The 17,029-nt window shown below is 40.3% G+C and overlaps 1 protein-coding gene across 5 annotated transcripts in view; it reads right to left on the minus strand.

The window, feature by feature from the left end:
- LOC122551440 (sperm-associated antigen 16 protein) overlaps positions 1 to 17,029 on the minus strand; it is a 992,024-nt gene that overhangs the window by 591,012 nt on the left and 383,983 nt on the right. The gene's annotated exons all lie outside the window — the stretch shown is intronic.

The raw sequence follows: 17,029 nt of genomic DNA on the forward strand, positions 1-17,029 counted from the left end.
GCCTTCCTGACCTGTAGTCTTCTTCTTGACCTCTCCGCCTCCATCCTACTCCGACCTATCACCCTCACCTTGACCTCTTTCCACCTATCACATTTCCAACGCCCCTCCTCCAAGTCCCTCCTCCCTACCTTTTATCTTCTCCTGCTGAACACTCTCTGCTCATTCCTGAAGAAGGGCCTGTGCCCGAAACGTCGAATCTCCTGTTCCCTGGATGCTGCCTGACCTGCTGTGCTGTTCCAACAATAAAGTTTCAACACAGTATTTTGAAAGCAAACTATCATCAACAGCAAAGTACCATGAACCAATTTGTTAGTTATCATGGCAGACTTTTAAAAAAGAAGCCAAATGTATAATAACTGTTCTTTTAAGGAATCTTGTTGCTCTTTTTGTTTTAGAAAATCATATTGAGTTTAAATTCTTAACTGAATTTCAACTGCAGGATAGTAGTCCTTTCCTAGACTAACCAGATTTTGATCATAAACAATAGAAATAAGCTGCCTCTGATTTAAAAAAAACACTGCAGAAACTCAGTAGTTATAGTGACACCAGTGGAGACAGAAGCATAGCTTATGGTTTGACTCCAATATTACTCTTCTTCACAGAAACAGTCCAATATTATGGAATATAAGCCACAAGTTTGATGCCCAAATTAACCACTTTATGACAATGGTCCAATTTGGAACTGACATTGTTGGTCCACATGGGTCAAATAAAATTAGAGGTATGATATCAAATACAACAAGAAGACTGGCATTTGACTTGGCCATTTGAAAATCCTCTCTTCATAATTCTGCTGTAAGGATTAATCTATGTTTTTCAGATGGTTAATACCTCTGCAATAGTTGAGGAATTTCAGATAAACATCACTTGTACACTAGTATCGCAAGAGTAATTTTAGGATCATAGATTTGATGATATGAATATAAACATACAAAGAGCTTCAATTTTATACATGGTCATTGTTCAAGACCCGAAGGAATTGACTTACATTGTCTGCCTGGTAAGAATAAATGTAGGAATTGTTATGATGTTAGCTGAAAATATTACTGGACAAGTCAATTCCAGGCTGAAATCTAGCTTGACAGACCATATTTTGATTTGATTTGGTTTTCACAAAGTGGTGTCTCACTGAAACATAAGTACACATTTCTGAAGATTTTGTTTTAAAATTAAAATAGAACTTTATTATAGAGTCATAGAGATGTACAGCATGGAAACAGACCCTTCGGTCCAACCCGTCCATGCCGACCAGATATTCCAACCCAATCTAGTCCCACCTGCCAGCACCCATATTCCTCCAAATCCTCCCTATTCATGTACCCATCCAAATGCATCTTAAATGTTGCAATTGTACCAGTTTCCACCACTTCCTCTGGCAGCTCATTCCATACACGTACCACCCTCTATGTGAAAAAGTTGCCCCTTAGGTCTCTTTTATATCTTTCCCCTCTCACCCTAAACCTATACCCTCTAGTTCTGGAGTCACTGACCCCAGGGAAAAGACTTTGTCCATTTCCCCTATCCATGCCCTCATAACTTTGTAAACCTCTATAAGGCCACCCCCTCAGCCTCTGATGCTCCAGGGAAAATAGCCCAAGCCTGTTCAGCCTCTCCCTATAGCTCAAATCCTCTAACCCTGGCAACATCCTTGTAAATCTTTTCTGAACTCTTTCAAGTTTCACAACATCCTTCCGAAAGGAAGGAGACCAGAATTGCATGCAATATTCCAACAGTGGCCTAACCAGTGCGCTGTACAGCCACAACGTGACCTCCCAACTGCTGTACTCAGTACTCTGACCAATAAAGGAAAGCATATCATACGCCTTCTTCACTATCTTATCTACCTGCGACTCCACTTTCAAGGAGCTATGAACCTGCACTGCAAGGCCTCTTTATTCAGCAACACTCCTAAGGACCTTAACATTAAGTGTATAAGTCCTGTTAAGATTAGCTTTCCCAAAATGCAGCCCCTCGCATTTATCTGAACAAAGTCCATATGCCACTTCTCAGTCTATTGGCCCATCTGATCAAGATCCTGTTGTAATCTGAGGTAACCTTCTTCGCTGTCCACTACACCTCCAATTTTGGTGTAGTCTGCAAACTTACTAACTGTACCTCTTATGCTCGCATCCAAATCATTTATGTAAATGGCAAAAAGTAAAGGACCCAGCACCGATCCTTGTGGCACTCCACTGGTCACAGGCTTCCAGTCTGAAAAACAAACCTCCACCAACACCCTCTGTATTCTACCTTTGAGCCAGTTCTTAACAAAATAAATTAAACCAAGTTATATTGCAAATACTGCATCTTTTTCTTTTTCTGTATTTTTAAAGGTGGGCTGAAATGACGCAAGAATAGTTTGATAACAAAGAATTATTGGAGGATTGCTGCGTGTTTTGAAAGGAAGTAACCTGACACCCACTGTAAGCACTATTAGTTCCAGTAGTAGTTGAAGTGCAGTCTGTACATAAGTAGAAGTTAAAGGGTTATGTACAAATTGACTTTTGGTTTGCAATAAGTAGCTGATTAGTCTGTGGACAAGCAACTAATTGTCAATGACAACGGTGTTCTACAAACCAGGAAAACAAGAGAAGGAAGACTGAGAAGCAATGTTCTAAACTGCAGAATCATCTCAACAACCTTGTGAATGGGAACCCCTGGAATGCTTTCCCAAAATTTCCCTCCTCTCATAACACACATTTTATTTTTCTGTGTGTGTAAAAGGGAGTTCATAAGGGGATTAGCGTTTTGACTGGTAGAGTTAAATGTTTATGGTTCTTAATTATTAATCTGTAGCTAGAGTCCATTTACTTACAATAAATAGTAATTCTTGGTAAGTATAGAAACCTGATCCATACTTTCTGTCAACATGGATCTAAAAGACAGATAAATCGAGCCATTTTGCAATCTTTGACTTTTATGACAATTCAAAGGATTGCAGGGCTTGATTTCCAGCTCTACTCCAGTGAAGTTTGATAATCTACTGATCACACAAATTCAATGACTTTTAAATACGCATTGAAAGTATCATCCCATTACTCCCACAGCATTTCTTTATGAATGGGAAAGAAATACAGCAGTTTTTGTACAGTACCCAAAGCATGCCCCTGCTACAGTACCTAAAAAACCCAACTCGTGTAGTATCCAAAACAACACTCATACAGAAATCACACCAGAGCCCTGTCTCTAATACCTTGGTAGCTTTAAGCTCTATGTTGTATAGGATTGGAAAGCAAGTTGTATAGAATTGTAAAATAGGCTGGGAAAGGTAGTGATGATATTGACAGCCGTATGACCTTGAATGAGTCCTTGAATGAACATTCCTTTACGGGCCGAAGATGGCACCAACAGTTTGTTTTGTTATGTAGCTGTTTCTATACTGTCTGTTTGTTACACTATATAATAGAGAGTTTTGTTCTCAGAGCTGGACTTCACTCGGGTCGGGATCATGAGTGGTGCCTGGAACGAACTTAAGCCATCAGACCGGTTGTCAATTGAGAGGTTCCCAACGGACAAGAATGGTGCGAGACTTTTTACTTTTTCTCCTTTCTTTTCCATTTATTAGTCTTATCATTATCATTATTATTACTTGATAAACATCTACATTTAAGCAAATTGCTGTTGCCAAGTCTTCTCTTAACTACATTTAACCCAATCCAAAAGAACTGCTTGGATAAACCCTGCAATCCATGATAAAAGCAAATTACTGCAGATGCTGGAATCTGAAACCAGAAGAGAAAATGCTGGAAAATCTCAGCAGGTCTGGCAGCATCTGTAAGGAGAGAAAAGAGCTGACGTTTTGAGTCTAACTGACCCTTTGTCAAAGCTCCTGACAAAGCGTCAGTAAGACTTGAAACGTCAGCTCTTTTCTCTCCTTACAGATGCTGCCAGACCTGCTGAGATTTTACAGCATTTTCTCTTTTGGTCTGCAATCCAAGATCACTTGTGACTTTGACTTTCAGACTGGAAGTACAGATAGCTTTTTTCTGGAGCTATTGTGGACTTGAGCTGAAATGTAGCGAGATTTAATTAACATCTTTAGGGTTTTAACTCTGGTCTGGCACTAACAATAACTCTTTAAGATAATCTAGTTTCACGATATTTTTCTCTTGTCAGGAGCATTGGTCTATACAACCATCACAGGACTTACATGACTGTTCAAAATTCAAAGTAAAACTAAACAAAACTCTATCTAAATTATGGGTGTTTCCCTTGAGTTTAGGAAAACCTCTTCTGAACTTCTTCACTGATGCTTGTTTATCTTGTTTGTTTGTAAAACCTTATTAACATATCCATAACTCATTATTTTTAAATCTAGGCATCAATGACTATTTTAAAATAAATCACGATGGTTATAAAAATATTTACAAGTTAATTATTAATTTTCAGACACAGAAAAACTCATGTCTCTCAAAAACCAAGAATTCAAACTTGCAAGACATATTACTAAAAATATATATCAATCACAGTTTACACTACATAATAAAAAAAACACATGCATCAACTCCATTGATATACAAATAAGTCACTTTCTGGCACAGTGAAAATTACATTGAGACAAGTATATGTGTTTAAGTACTTTGCTCAGTGCATGCATGTTTCATGGAACACAGGCATGCTCAAAGGATGATTTAGCGATGCCGGTGTTGGACTGGGTGTACAAAGTTAAAAATCACACAATATGAGGTTATAATCCAACAGATTTAATTGGAAACACTAGCTTTCTGAGGACTGCTCCTTCATCAGGTGGTGGAGCAGCGCTCCGAAAGCTAGTGCTTCCAACTAAGCGTGTGGACTATAACCTGGTGTTGTGTGATTTTTAACTATGTTCAAAGGAGACAGTGAATTAGAAAACACTTTTCAAATTCATTAAGTGCTATGTTTTAGGAGTCAACTGTCACAGATGCACATTTTGCTGGTGATACAGTGTTCCACTAATACACATTTGAAATGTATTGTTACTGACTCTTACTGTCGCATAATCAATGCATATTATCAATAGATACATTTGCAAACAAGTGAAGAGGACATATGTCAGTCATGCCATGCTGATTCAATGCTTTTATAATTACTTAACTCCTTGAAGCTTTCCCCTGCTTGGTTAATGTTCTGCAACAACAAAACTGAAAAAAAAAATTATTAAGTGCTTCCATCTCAGTGAAGAACCTTCAGGTCAATCCACATGCAACATACTGCCTTGAAAAGTTTACTTATAATTTTATAACTGTTACAACTTACACTGCAAAAGTTGTGGAAAAACAATAACACTGAAATGATTAACATTGCGAAAAAAACTCACTTAAAAAAAAAGTTATTTGATCTTATTTCCAATGTTAACAGATAATTAAAAAATTGTAAGACCCAGAACCACAACTTCACCAAAATCTACTCGCTTTTTCTTTGGGTTGTACTCTGTATACCAGATATCATTGAAATGTGCACATGATCTTTTTGAGATATATTGTTCATGAATAAACAGACAAACAAACAGATGAAAAGATAGCCTTCGTGCAATATCTGAGGATGTAATAATCATGTCACAATATCAGTGATATCTTTTAACTTAACAAATGAGTGGGATCATTCCTCTTCAATGTCTTTCAATACACTTACATAATACATTTGTGGAATATTTTGTATTACAAGCCATCGTGTCCATAATTCTCATCTCTCAAGGTTAAACAGATGGCCGACTTGTGAATCAACAAGAAGTTCAAAGCACAGGATGTAATTCACATAGTAAAATCTAAATCTCAATACTGTTCAATGAAGAAGTGCACTTTAATTAAAGAACACAAATGCCAGACCTTGGGTCCACTCCAGACACCCCTTCCTCACAAGGAAACAGGGTAGTGCCAGAAGGCATAGATAGCTGGAAGAAGGAACCAGATACGGCACCTTCCACTCCACTTGTTCCCTCTAATGACACAGCAATGGTGCACAGGCCCTCTATCCCCTCCCGCCCTGCCTCCCACAACCCCATCAGAATTCAAGCTCAGATGGGTGAACCTGCATTTGGGCAGAACACTCTCAGCATGTCTTGGCCCTCTTGGCCATCATATGTGCCCCAGGTTGTCCACCTAAATCACCAAAGCCAAAGGCTAGGTAGGTTCAGTTCACCCCAGCCGCCAGAAACACCCTAACTTAAAGAAAAGTATTGTGAGCGAAAATCTTCAGGAGCTTGCTTTACTTTCATCATCGTCATCATCACTGAATTAACTCTACAAAGGTTGGTATCTTGTCATCAAGTAAATCTTTTACACGTGGAGAGTCCTTGACACTGATCCAGCTCCTACAGAGCTGGCTCTCAGAGCAAACAGAACTTCTGACACTGCTGTTTATATCTGTCAACCAGGTTAACGGCCTCAAGTGGAGAATGCATGTTCTATGAAGCACACATGGTTGACCTTGTTGCAATCACTACAAAACCATCAATGAGAAAAACAGAATATGTATAGAGTCATAGAGATGTAGAAATGGACCCTTCAGTCCAACTCATTATGCCAACCAGCTATCCTAAATTAATCTAGGCCCATTTACCAGCATTTGGTCCATATCCCACCAAACCCTTTCTATTCATGTACCTATCCTTATGTCTTTTACATATTGTAATTGTACCAGCCTCCATTACTTCCTCTGGCAGCTCTTTCTATCCACGCACCACCCTCTGCATGAAAAGGTTGCCCCTTAGGTCCCTTTTAAATCTTTCCCCTCTCACCTTAAACCTATCGCCTCTAGTTTTGGACTCCCCCACCGTGGGGAAAAGATCTTGGCTATCCATGCCCCTCATTATTTTATAAACTTCTATAAGGTCACCCCTCAGCCTCCGATGTTCCAAGGAAAATAGCCTCAGCCGCTCCAGCCTCACCCTATAGCAGAAACCCTCCAACCCTGGCAACATCCTTATAAATCTTTTCTGAATCCTTTCAAGTTTCTCCCATGCAGTATTCCAAAAGTGGCTGAACTAATGTCTTGTACAGCTGCAATACGACCTCCCAGTTCCTACACTCATTGCACTCACCAATGAAGGCAAGGATACCAAACAACTTCTTCATTATTCTGTCTACCTGCGACTCCACTTTCACAGAACTATGAAGCTGCACTCCAAGATTTCTTTGTTCAGCAACAGTCCCCAGGACTTTTCCATTAAGTGAATAACTCTTGCCCTAATTTGTCTTCCCAAAATGCAGCATCTCACATTCATCAAAATTAAACTCCATCTGTCACTCCTCAGCCCATTGAACTCTTCAATGTCCACTACACCACCAAAGTTGGTGTCATCTGCAAACTTATTAACCATACCTCCTATGTTCACATCCAAAGCATTTATACAAATGACAAAAAGCAGTAGGCCCATCACCGATCCTTTTGGCATGCCGTCGATCACAGGCCTCCAGTCTAAAAAGCAATTCTCCACCACCACTGTCTTCTGTCTTCTACCTTTGGGCTAGCTGTGTATCCAAAAGGCTAGTGCTCCCTGTATTCCATGTGATCTAACCTTGCTAACCAGTCTACCATGCGGAACCTTCTCCAATGTCTTACTGATTTAAAAGTATAAAGAAGCAATTAGTTATTGTTCACAAAGGTCCATTGGCACCTCAGTCTAATAGCGACAGATGTAATATTTATAACAGGCTGACATATTACCAACAAAATACTCATGCTGTCAAAAATGTAGCAGCTGCATTGAGTCCCCATCTGCTACAAATCAAGTCAGTGCTTTTCCTTTGTTCTGAATATCAGTTGTGTGTCAAGAATCATAAATTGACATTTATTTCAAAATGATTAGTGATTGAAATTTTGTCGCTTAACAAAAGTGGTTGAACCAGGTTTAGGTAATTGCTGGCTGACCTACATATTGTAAACCTCAACTCAGCAGGATCATTTGTATTTAGTGCTGAGTTTAAATGAGCCTCATATTTGCCCGAGCAGGGCCTAATCCAGCATATATGCAGTATTATGACATTTTGGAGTAGTTATAAATGCTTGTGGAGGGCCGGTAAGGTTTGGAAATGTCAAACTGTTATTTAAATAGCCACCTCTTGAAAATGGAAATAAATTGCCTGCCTATTTTTTAAACTTGGAAAAGAAAGGTCCAGCTACTTTTATAGTTGTGTGATGACATAACTCTCATCACATTTAATTGAATAACTGTCATAGCCTTTTTACTGCTTCAGTGGATTAATGAAGGAGCAATAAATGCAAATGTTAGTTCTTATAAGCAATTAATTCCTTGAGAGAGCTGGAGAGATCCTAGAAGGACCAGGTGGCAGCTGCGAGGGAAAACACGAGTTAAGACTATGTCATGGTGCGGATGACATAATCAATGGTGACTTCTGATTGTGATGTAGATCCCTGCCTCCTTGTTATGGCATGCCAATCAATTTAAAGGTTGACAAATTAAAATTGTGTCACATTGAAATGGAGTAATCTCAAGCTGGGAAGCAGACTCGGTGTAATTTTCACTTCTCTCACTTTCACAGACTGTTGCCTGTGCACTTATGGAGGAACAAAGTACTTTTGGGAGTGGAGGGATGCTAAAAAAGATGAGCACTATCTATTTTGAAAACTGACTCTCATTCATTTTGTCGCACACTATGGCAATCATAAATTTTACACCAAAACTGCATTTTTTATTTTTGAGCTTTACAAATAAATTTCAGTACTGAAAATACACAATTATTGAATTATTTTTAATGAGATGACACAGAAGTATGTTTGCATTTCTGCCTGAGTAAATTCCAGGAGTTTATAGCAGATCCTTCAGCATTGGAAAACAGAAAAACTATCTCAAGACTTCAAATGGGAACCTTTATTAGAACTTGCACATAAGTTAGGAATTGGGTTGGATTTTCTGAGGAGTTGAAAATGTGTTGCTGGAAAAGCGCAGCAGGTCAGGCAGCATCCAGGGAACAGGAGAATCGACGTTTCGGGCATAAGCCCTTCTTCAGGAATGAGGAAAGTTTGTCCAGCAGGCTAAGATAAAAGGTAGGGAGGAGGGACTTGGGGGAGGGGCGTCGGAAATGTGATAGGTGGAAAGAGGTCAAGGTGAGGGTGATAGGTCAGACTGGGGTGGGGGCGGAGAGGTCGGGAAGAAGATTGCAGGTTAGGAAGGCGGTGCTGAATTCGATGGATTAGACTGAGACAAGGTGGGGGGAGGGGAAATGAGGAAACTGGTGAAATCCGAGTTCATCCCTTGTGGTTGGAGGGTTCCTAGGCGGAAGATGAGGCGCTCTTCCTCCAACCGTCGTTTTGTTGTGGTCTGGCGATGAGGAGTGGCAATCATAGTCAGGTTTCTACCCTGCTCCACTTTTAATGCTAAGAAATAGAAAAAGTTCTCTCCATTTCTGGCAGAAGAATCTGATCATGGATCCTGCAGAAACGTGCAGCATATGTTCAATACAACTGTGACTTCTTAGTGCAGGATAGTTGGTAAATGCAAAGCACATTCCCTTTTACATGGTAGTCGTTGCCATGCTCTGTGACTTAAATGTCCAGCAGCACAAACAGCCACTCTTACAGCTTGTGTGAAAGGGTACATACATAAGGTAAACATAAGGTTAGGGGTGCCAGGAGTGAAAGGTGCTAGAGAATCAGGTGGACAGTATTTCAGGTGGCAGGGTGACAGGTAAGGAGGATGCCATGAAAGTAGCATGCCAAGTGGGTAGGAATCCAGCATATCAGATAAGAAGGTTGCAAGGTAAGTGATTGAGTGTTAAAATAGGTTGAGGAGGGCAGGGCATATCGGGTTCAGAAAGAGGTATGGTGATTGTAGGCCCTGGAGGAAGAGGGGAGGTCTCAGGTCTCAGATGTGAGGAAAAATGTTGGTTCCCAGAGGGAAAGGCGTTGTCAGGTCCGGTGGAGTGAGGGCTTCAGGTCCATGGGGGGAGAGAGGATTGTCAGGTGGTGAGGAGAGGGATGCTGGGCCCTGGGGGAAGAAAGAGTGGTGTTAGAACCAGGAGAGGGGTACATGACCCTGGTGAAGGGATGAGTGTTGGCACAGAGAACAGGTATGCAACAGGTATGTTTGGGAAGTATAATTAGGAGTTGTGTGTGGTAAGTTGGAGGGATGGAGTCAGTTTCGTAGTTCCCCAGATTAGACTAGGTTTTTAATTGTTTAACATTTCCCGGTAACAATTTACTTAAATCCTCTGAATTCTATGATTTGGAAATTTTGGAAGTTTCCAACAGTAGTGGAATTGCCAATCAGTAAATACAACTTCCCGGGTAACTCATCAGGTTATGGCATGTCAGGGAAGGCACAGGATTCAGATTTGCAGCTCCCATCTGCACTGCATAAATGACAACCTGGCTATCAGAAAATCCAGGCCATTGTTTTGGGGATCTCAGCAGTTACAGGGTACAAACTGATTGAGTGGGCATAAATTGACATGGGCATTTAATATAAAATGGGCAATGATAAATAGAAAGGAAAATTCAGTCTAAATGCTAATCAAGCTGGTGACATCAACTAATTCTAATATTCAAAGTGGTATTCATATACTATTATGTCTGGGATGGTTCTCAAAGGCTACTTTATTTAAGGAACCATCTGCAGTCTGTCACATCATGTTGTAATCCAACCGTTTACCTTAATAATACTTCTAATATCAATAATAAAGTAAAGTGTATTGAGAGCTTCTATCATCTTTGACTCTGATTTTCTAAAGGTGCTCTGATTCACATGTTGTAATGATTGGAGAGGGAAGACAAACATGTTCAAGTTAATTGGACTTTCTGACATTTACCTCATTCAGTCAGAGGTAAATAATATTTAAACCGATGCACAGGATGAGGTAGAAGCAAGATTATTTCAGTCATGATGATCCTAGGTAACACATTTACTGAACTGCTCAGTGAACTAATCTTACTGAAGGAGACAGTTTTAATAAAGGGTACAAACATATTCACTGGAACTCTCTTCAGCAGCTTCATTGTATTGCTTTTGAAAAACATACAGTTTTAGGTAAAAACCTTTGTTTGGTGCAGAATTTTTCCAGGCCTTGAGTAGAATAGACAATCACAAGAAATGTTGAAATATACAGAGAATGAAAAAAAAATTGATTCAATGTCATGAAAAGAAAGTCCAATTTTCCCCTTCAGCTTTAAACAGCTAGATCAGAATCTTGTCAATGTGCATAAATGTACACTCTGCAGTTGTACACACAGGTTACTGCAGGAGGGATGTTTCACAATAGTTGAGGGAAGAATTTGAGGATATTAACCATTCCCAATGGGAATATGAAAATCCTGAAAACTGATTGGGTTGACAGGAACGGCATCACAAACTGATAGATGAAGTACAAAAAGAAAGATTATAGCTCTCAGGCAAATCCTGGAACTCAAAGAAACTCAAAGGGCTTGTAGGCCAGAGACTGAGAGATAAATAGGATTGGGGTGTAGTTGGGAGGAAGGTAGCTGAGAATGCAATGAATGTCATCTTTGACCAAGCCATACAAAGAAAATATATGGTTGCCAACACATTCACAGTGGATGTAGTAAGTTTCATTTTTTGGTTTTTCCACAGGGACAGAGTGTACATTTATGTATATTTTGACTTGTTTGTTAGTACAGAGAGAAGAGCAAGCAGCTTGTCAAAGTTGTTAACATTGAACATTCAAAGGGATAGATACGTTGCTATGTGGCACCAAGTTATGTCAGTGCTACACTTACAACATTGCCAGCAGCTTAAATAGCAAACATGCTGCATGTAATTCAATTAAATGGTCATGTCTGAAAGTAAAACAATCCTTGGTGCAGTGAAGAGGGACTGTGGTCAATCAGGGTTGCTGGATCGCACAGCAAGAGCATCATCAGATCTCAGTCCCGATGCCTGGCAACAGTCAGTCAGGTGATTGAGGCTATGAGATAGTGAGGAATCCATGTCCCTACAGTCCAGAGATTGAGCCTCGGCCTATTCTGCAAATCAAGTTTAACCAGTCCAGGGAATACAGGTAAAGCAATCAGGGAGAACTGGAGGAATTTATATGAGGCTGGACATGCTCTGTCAGGTTTGTCCTCAGAAACCAACCCAGAGGGTGGGACAGAATCAGTCCTGGGGAGTTGTGCAATTAACATTCAATATTATGATTGGGCAGTCTATGCAGTGTATTGGAAAGTGGGAATTCAAGTCTGCAGATGGATGAGATAACAATTAAGTAGGTGTGGGAGCACTCCAGGTACATAGATGAGATCTATTATAGCACAGGAGGCACAGGTTACTGCAGGAGGGGTGTTTCACAATAGTTGAGGGAAGAATTTGAGGATATTAACCATTCCCAATGGGAATATGAAAATCCTGAAAACTGATTGGGTTGACAGGAACGGCATCACAAACTGATAGATGAAGTACAAAAGGAAAAATTATAGCTCTCAGGCAAATCCTGGAATTCAAAGAAATGTGACATATATAGCATGTCATCTTTGATCAAGCCACACAAAGAAAATATATGGCTGCCAACACATTCACAATGGATGTAGTAAGTTTCATTTTTTGTTTTTCCACAGGGGCAGAGTGTACATTTATGCACATTGACGCTGAGTTTGTCTGGCCATCTTTGACTGAGTGTGCATTCCCTTATTAAGTACATAGGTAGAATACATTGTGCTCTCATACCTAATTTTGTGAGTCTGAATGAATTAATGTATTAATGGATAAGGAAGATTGAGGCAGAGATGTCATGAGCATCCAAGTAAGCACAAATGGATGATCACTAAGAAAGTGAGCTAAGGGTCAAACACATGAGATGTGTTGTCCCTCCATGCAGAGTGACCTGGCATGTACATTGAAATTTTAAATGTCCTTGAGCAATGACGTGCAGTGGTGAACTGTTGAAGTGCATAATGAGTTAAGCCGAGATTAACCACGACAATGTGGTGAGGCTTATGTTTTGCTGATGCCACTTCCATGGAAGAAAAATGGAGACAGTTGCTACCCATGCAGTATGCAATGATATGTTCATAAATTGATCTTCAGATGAGGGCCCAGAGAAGCAACTGGGGAGCTGTATCTGCTTTTGATTTTTAGGTTGAGAATTGATGCTGACTAGTTTCACCAGTGTAGGGAAAAATAATGAATGTTATATAAATGAGGCAAGATTAGCTAATAAGGAGATACAGATACAGATAGTGAATCCACTGAGGTGAACATTTTTGAGCTGGTAGAGGCTGCAGTAGCAAGCTTTGTCAGTGAAACCACTGAGGGATCTGCACCTTCTTCTTCCGAGGAACAGATGGGGGCTGACCTCTTCAGGTGTGCTGCTGCGCATATGTCACGTGTCTATATTAGAGAAGAAAGTCCATGATTTGTGCAATAAGGATGGAAACTTAAGCAGCTTAAAAATAAGTTTCCTGAGATGGAAATGGAATAGCATAGCAGATGAGCATGTTTTCCCATGAACGGTTTCCCCATTCACCTTGAAGATCTACCTCTCAAAGAGGTGAGGAACTGAATGTCAGCCTCACTGTGATCCAGCTTTGCTCAGTCATGTGACATCTTCTCCTGAAATGAGCTGAAAGAAGAAACTGAGTGCAATTAAAGTGAATGGGAGGACTGTTGGGGCAGCAAAAATGGTGACATATCCCAAGTCACTAAATAGCTAATAGCATGCTAGCCTTCATAATAAGAAGGATTGAATATAGAAGCAAAGAGGTTCTTCTGCAGCTGTACAGGGCCCTGGTGAGACCGCACCTGGAATATTGTGTGCAGTTCTGGTCTCCAAATTTGAGGAAAGACATTCTGGCTATTGAGGGAGTGCAGCGTAGGTTCACGAGGTCAATTCCTGGGATGGCGGGACTATCTTATGTTGAAAGATTGGAGCGATTGGGCTTGTATACCCTCGAGTTTAGAAGACTGAGAGGGGATCTGATTGAGACGTATAAGATTATTAAAGGATTGGACACTCTGGAGGCAGGGAACATGTTTCCGATGATGGTTGAGTCCCGAACCAGAGGACACAGCTGAAAAATAAAGGTTAGGCCATTTAGGACAGAGATGAGGAAAATTTTCTTCACCCAGAGAGTGGTGGGTGTGTGGAATGCTCTGCCCCAGAAGGCAGTGGAGGCCCAGTCTCTGGATTCGTTTAAGAAAGAGTTGGATAGAGCTCTCAAGGATAGTGGAATCAAGGGTTATGGAGATAAGACAGGAACAGGATACTGATTGAGGATGATCAGCCATGATCTTAATGAATGGTGGTGCAGGCTCGAAGGGCAGAATGGGCTACCCCTGCACCTATTGTCTATTGTCTATTGTCTAAATAGGAAGCACAGAGGGTTGCAGAGATTAAATGGGTGACATCTGTTGAGTGGAGATGTTGCATGCATGTCAGAGTTGTAGGCCATTATCTTTGATGGTACTTCTGTGCAGTATTAGAGTGAATGTAAGGAAGCAGAGAGAAGATGGTGGCATTTGTCCTTATATAGTGCAGAAGATCATTAACCTTCTTCTGCCGCTGCTGGACATTTCTATTGTTCTGTGTAAAAGAACATACTGACCTGTGTTTGGTGCTGTGGCCTCGAAAAAGGATTCCTCTGCTCTCCACCAACTCTGCAGATTCCATTGTGCGAAGCTGTGTATCACCTTTCCTCTCGGTGACATGTTGTTGCCAAAAGATGTGGAGCAGCAGACTATGAAAAGCAGTTCTTGGCGTGCAGTGTTTAAGTGGTGCAGAAATTGGATTAAATGTGGCATCTATGACATGGATGGAGCAAGGTGCTTGTGGTGGTGGGCAAAACAAAAATGAGAAGGGTGCCTTACAGCCTGAATGCATATTTAATTAGATGAATAGCAGAGATTGAGTGAGAAATGCCACCATGATCCATGGAGAAAAGTCACAACAAAACTTCCCAAAAATAACACTTAACCAAAAAACATGCAAATTTAGCTCATAGTTTCAAATTTGACAGCTTCATTTCCAATGATTGAAACACTTCATCAGTCAAGTCTGGTTGAATCACAGCAAACAATATTATTCTACAATTATCAGCTTCTAGTCATATAAACCAAATTATCTTTAGATTACAGCATTTACATTGGTGACGAAAACAATTTCAAAAGGAGAACTGAGAGTACTTTGTCCATTTAATTACAAATGAAACTGCAAAGTAAAATGCTACCGTTGCAGCTCAGACCAGAATGTTTAACCTTAATATCCTGGGCTGTTTTTAGCATACCCATTAAGCTGATAAATTTAGTGAAATTAAAATCAGACGATAATAGTGTAACTCATTGTTTAATATTACGTGCAAACTGCAATATTCAAATTCACATTTTGAATATTTTGAATAAATGAGATTTTTATATTTCGTTGAAGTGATGTGGGGGCTGTTGACTGGGTCAGCATTTATTGCCCATTCCTAGTTATTCTTGAGAACATGGTGGTGAGCTTCTTGAACCCCAGTAGTCAATTTGGTATATCCACAATGTTATTGTTTGTGATACAGATAAATTTATTTCTGTAATCTATGTCTTCATTTGTGAATTGAGTCATAGAGATGTACAGCATGGAAACACACCCATCAGTTTAACTCGTCCATGCCAACCAGATATCCTAAATTAATCTAATCCCATTTGCCAGCATTCGGCCCATATCTCTCTAAACTCTTCCTATTCATATACCCATCCAGATATCTTTTAAATGTTGTAACTGTACCAGTCTCCATCACTTACTCTGGCAGCTCATTCCATATCAGCACTACCCTTTGGGTGAAAATGTTGCATTCCATTAAATAATGGAATCATCCCACATGTCATTCAAAGGAGTTCAGGACCTATCAACTTCTGTTTAATACAGGAATTAGAGATTAATTGTGTAGAATTTTAGGATGATAGTGCAAACTTATTTAAATAGATACACTGAACAAAGTACTTTAATGCCTGCATAATGAACAATTCAAAGGACAATCACATTAATTATAAGAAGCAGCATTGTTAAATGCACTTTTAATAAATTTGAACCTATGTAGTAGTATTAAGGTCAGCTGTTAATGTAACTTTTTTGCTGGCCATGGCAGATGGTAAAATGGATACCATAAAAATCTGGAATTAAGTGTCTAATGACATCATGAAACCACTGTCAATTGCTGAAAAGAAGCATCTGGTTCACTATTGTCCTTTAGGGAAGGAAACCACTGTCTCTACTTGTTTAGCCTACAAATGACTCCACGTCAAAAAGGGTGGCGCTGGTAAAGCACAACAGGCCAGGCAGCATCCGAGGAACAGGAGAGTAGATGTTTCAAGCATAAGACCTTCATCACATTCCTGATGAAGGGTTTATATCCGAAACATCAACTCTCCTGGGCCTTGGATGCTGCTTGACCTGATGTGCTTTTCCAATGCCATCCTTTTTGACTCTGACTCTTCAGCATCTGCAGTCCTCACTTTCTCCTACACATGACTTCAGACCCTCCAGACACGTAATTGTCCTCTGACAACTAGGGATTGGCAATAAATGCAGACCAGGCCGTCAACAGCTACAGAATAAAGAATAAAACTCCCTTGAGGTATCATCACCCTTACCAATTACTAAAATGAAATACTGATTAGCAAGCACAATAGATAGACTCATGGTCTCCTAAACTACCTGCCTGGTTTCTTTGACTATCTTTGACCCATTCACTCTCTGCCTGCAAATTTATAAGCGTCAAGTGTGACCACTCCCCTACATACACTATATATGTAGTTGTCTCCCTTACAGATGCACAACAGAGATTCCAGCCACTGTCAAAGTTCTGAAACCCAGAACTCAAATTTGTGCAGTTAGTGACACTTCATGCAGGTGTGTTTGCCTGGGACACATCCTATGTCCATGACTTAACATGTACTGCATGTTAAGTCATGGTCATCTCCACCTACCTCGACACTGTCTTATCCCCCCTAGTCCAGGAACTCCCCACATACGTTCGAGACACCACCCACGCCCTCCACCTCCTCCAAGACTTCCGTTTCCCCAGCCCCCAATGCCTCATCTTCACCATGGATATCCAATCCCTCTACACCTCCATCCCCCATGACCAGGGCCTCCAAGCCCTC

The sequence above is a fragment of the Chiloscyllium plagiosum genome, chromosome 7, assembly GCF_004010195.1.
Source record: "Chiloscyllium plagiosum isolate BGI_BamShark_2017 chromosome 7, ASM401019v2, whole genome shotgun sequence".
Lineage (NCBI taxonomy): Eukaryota > Metazoa > Chordata > Chondrichthyes > Orectolobiformes > Hemiscylliidae > Chiloscyllium > Chiloscyllium plagiosum.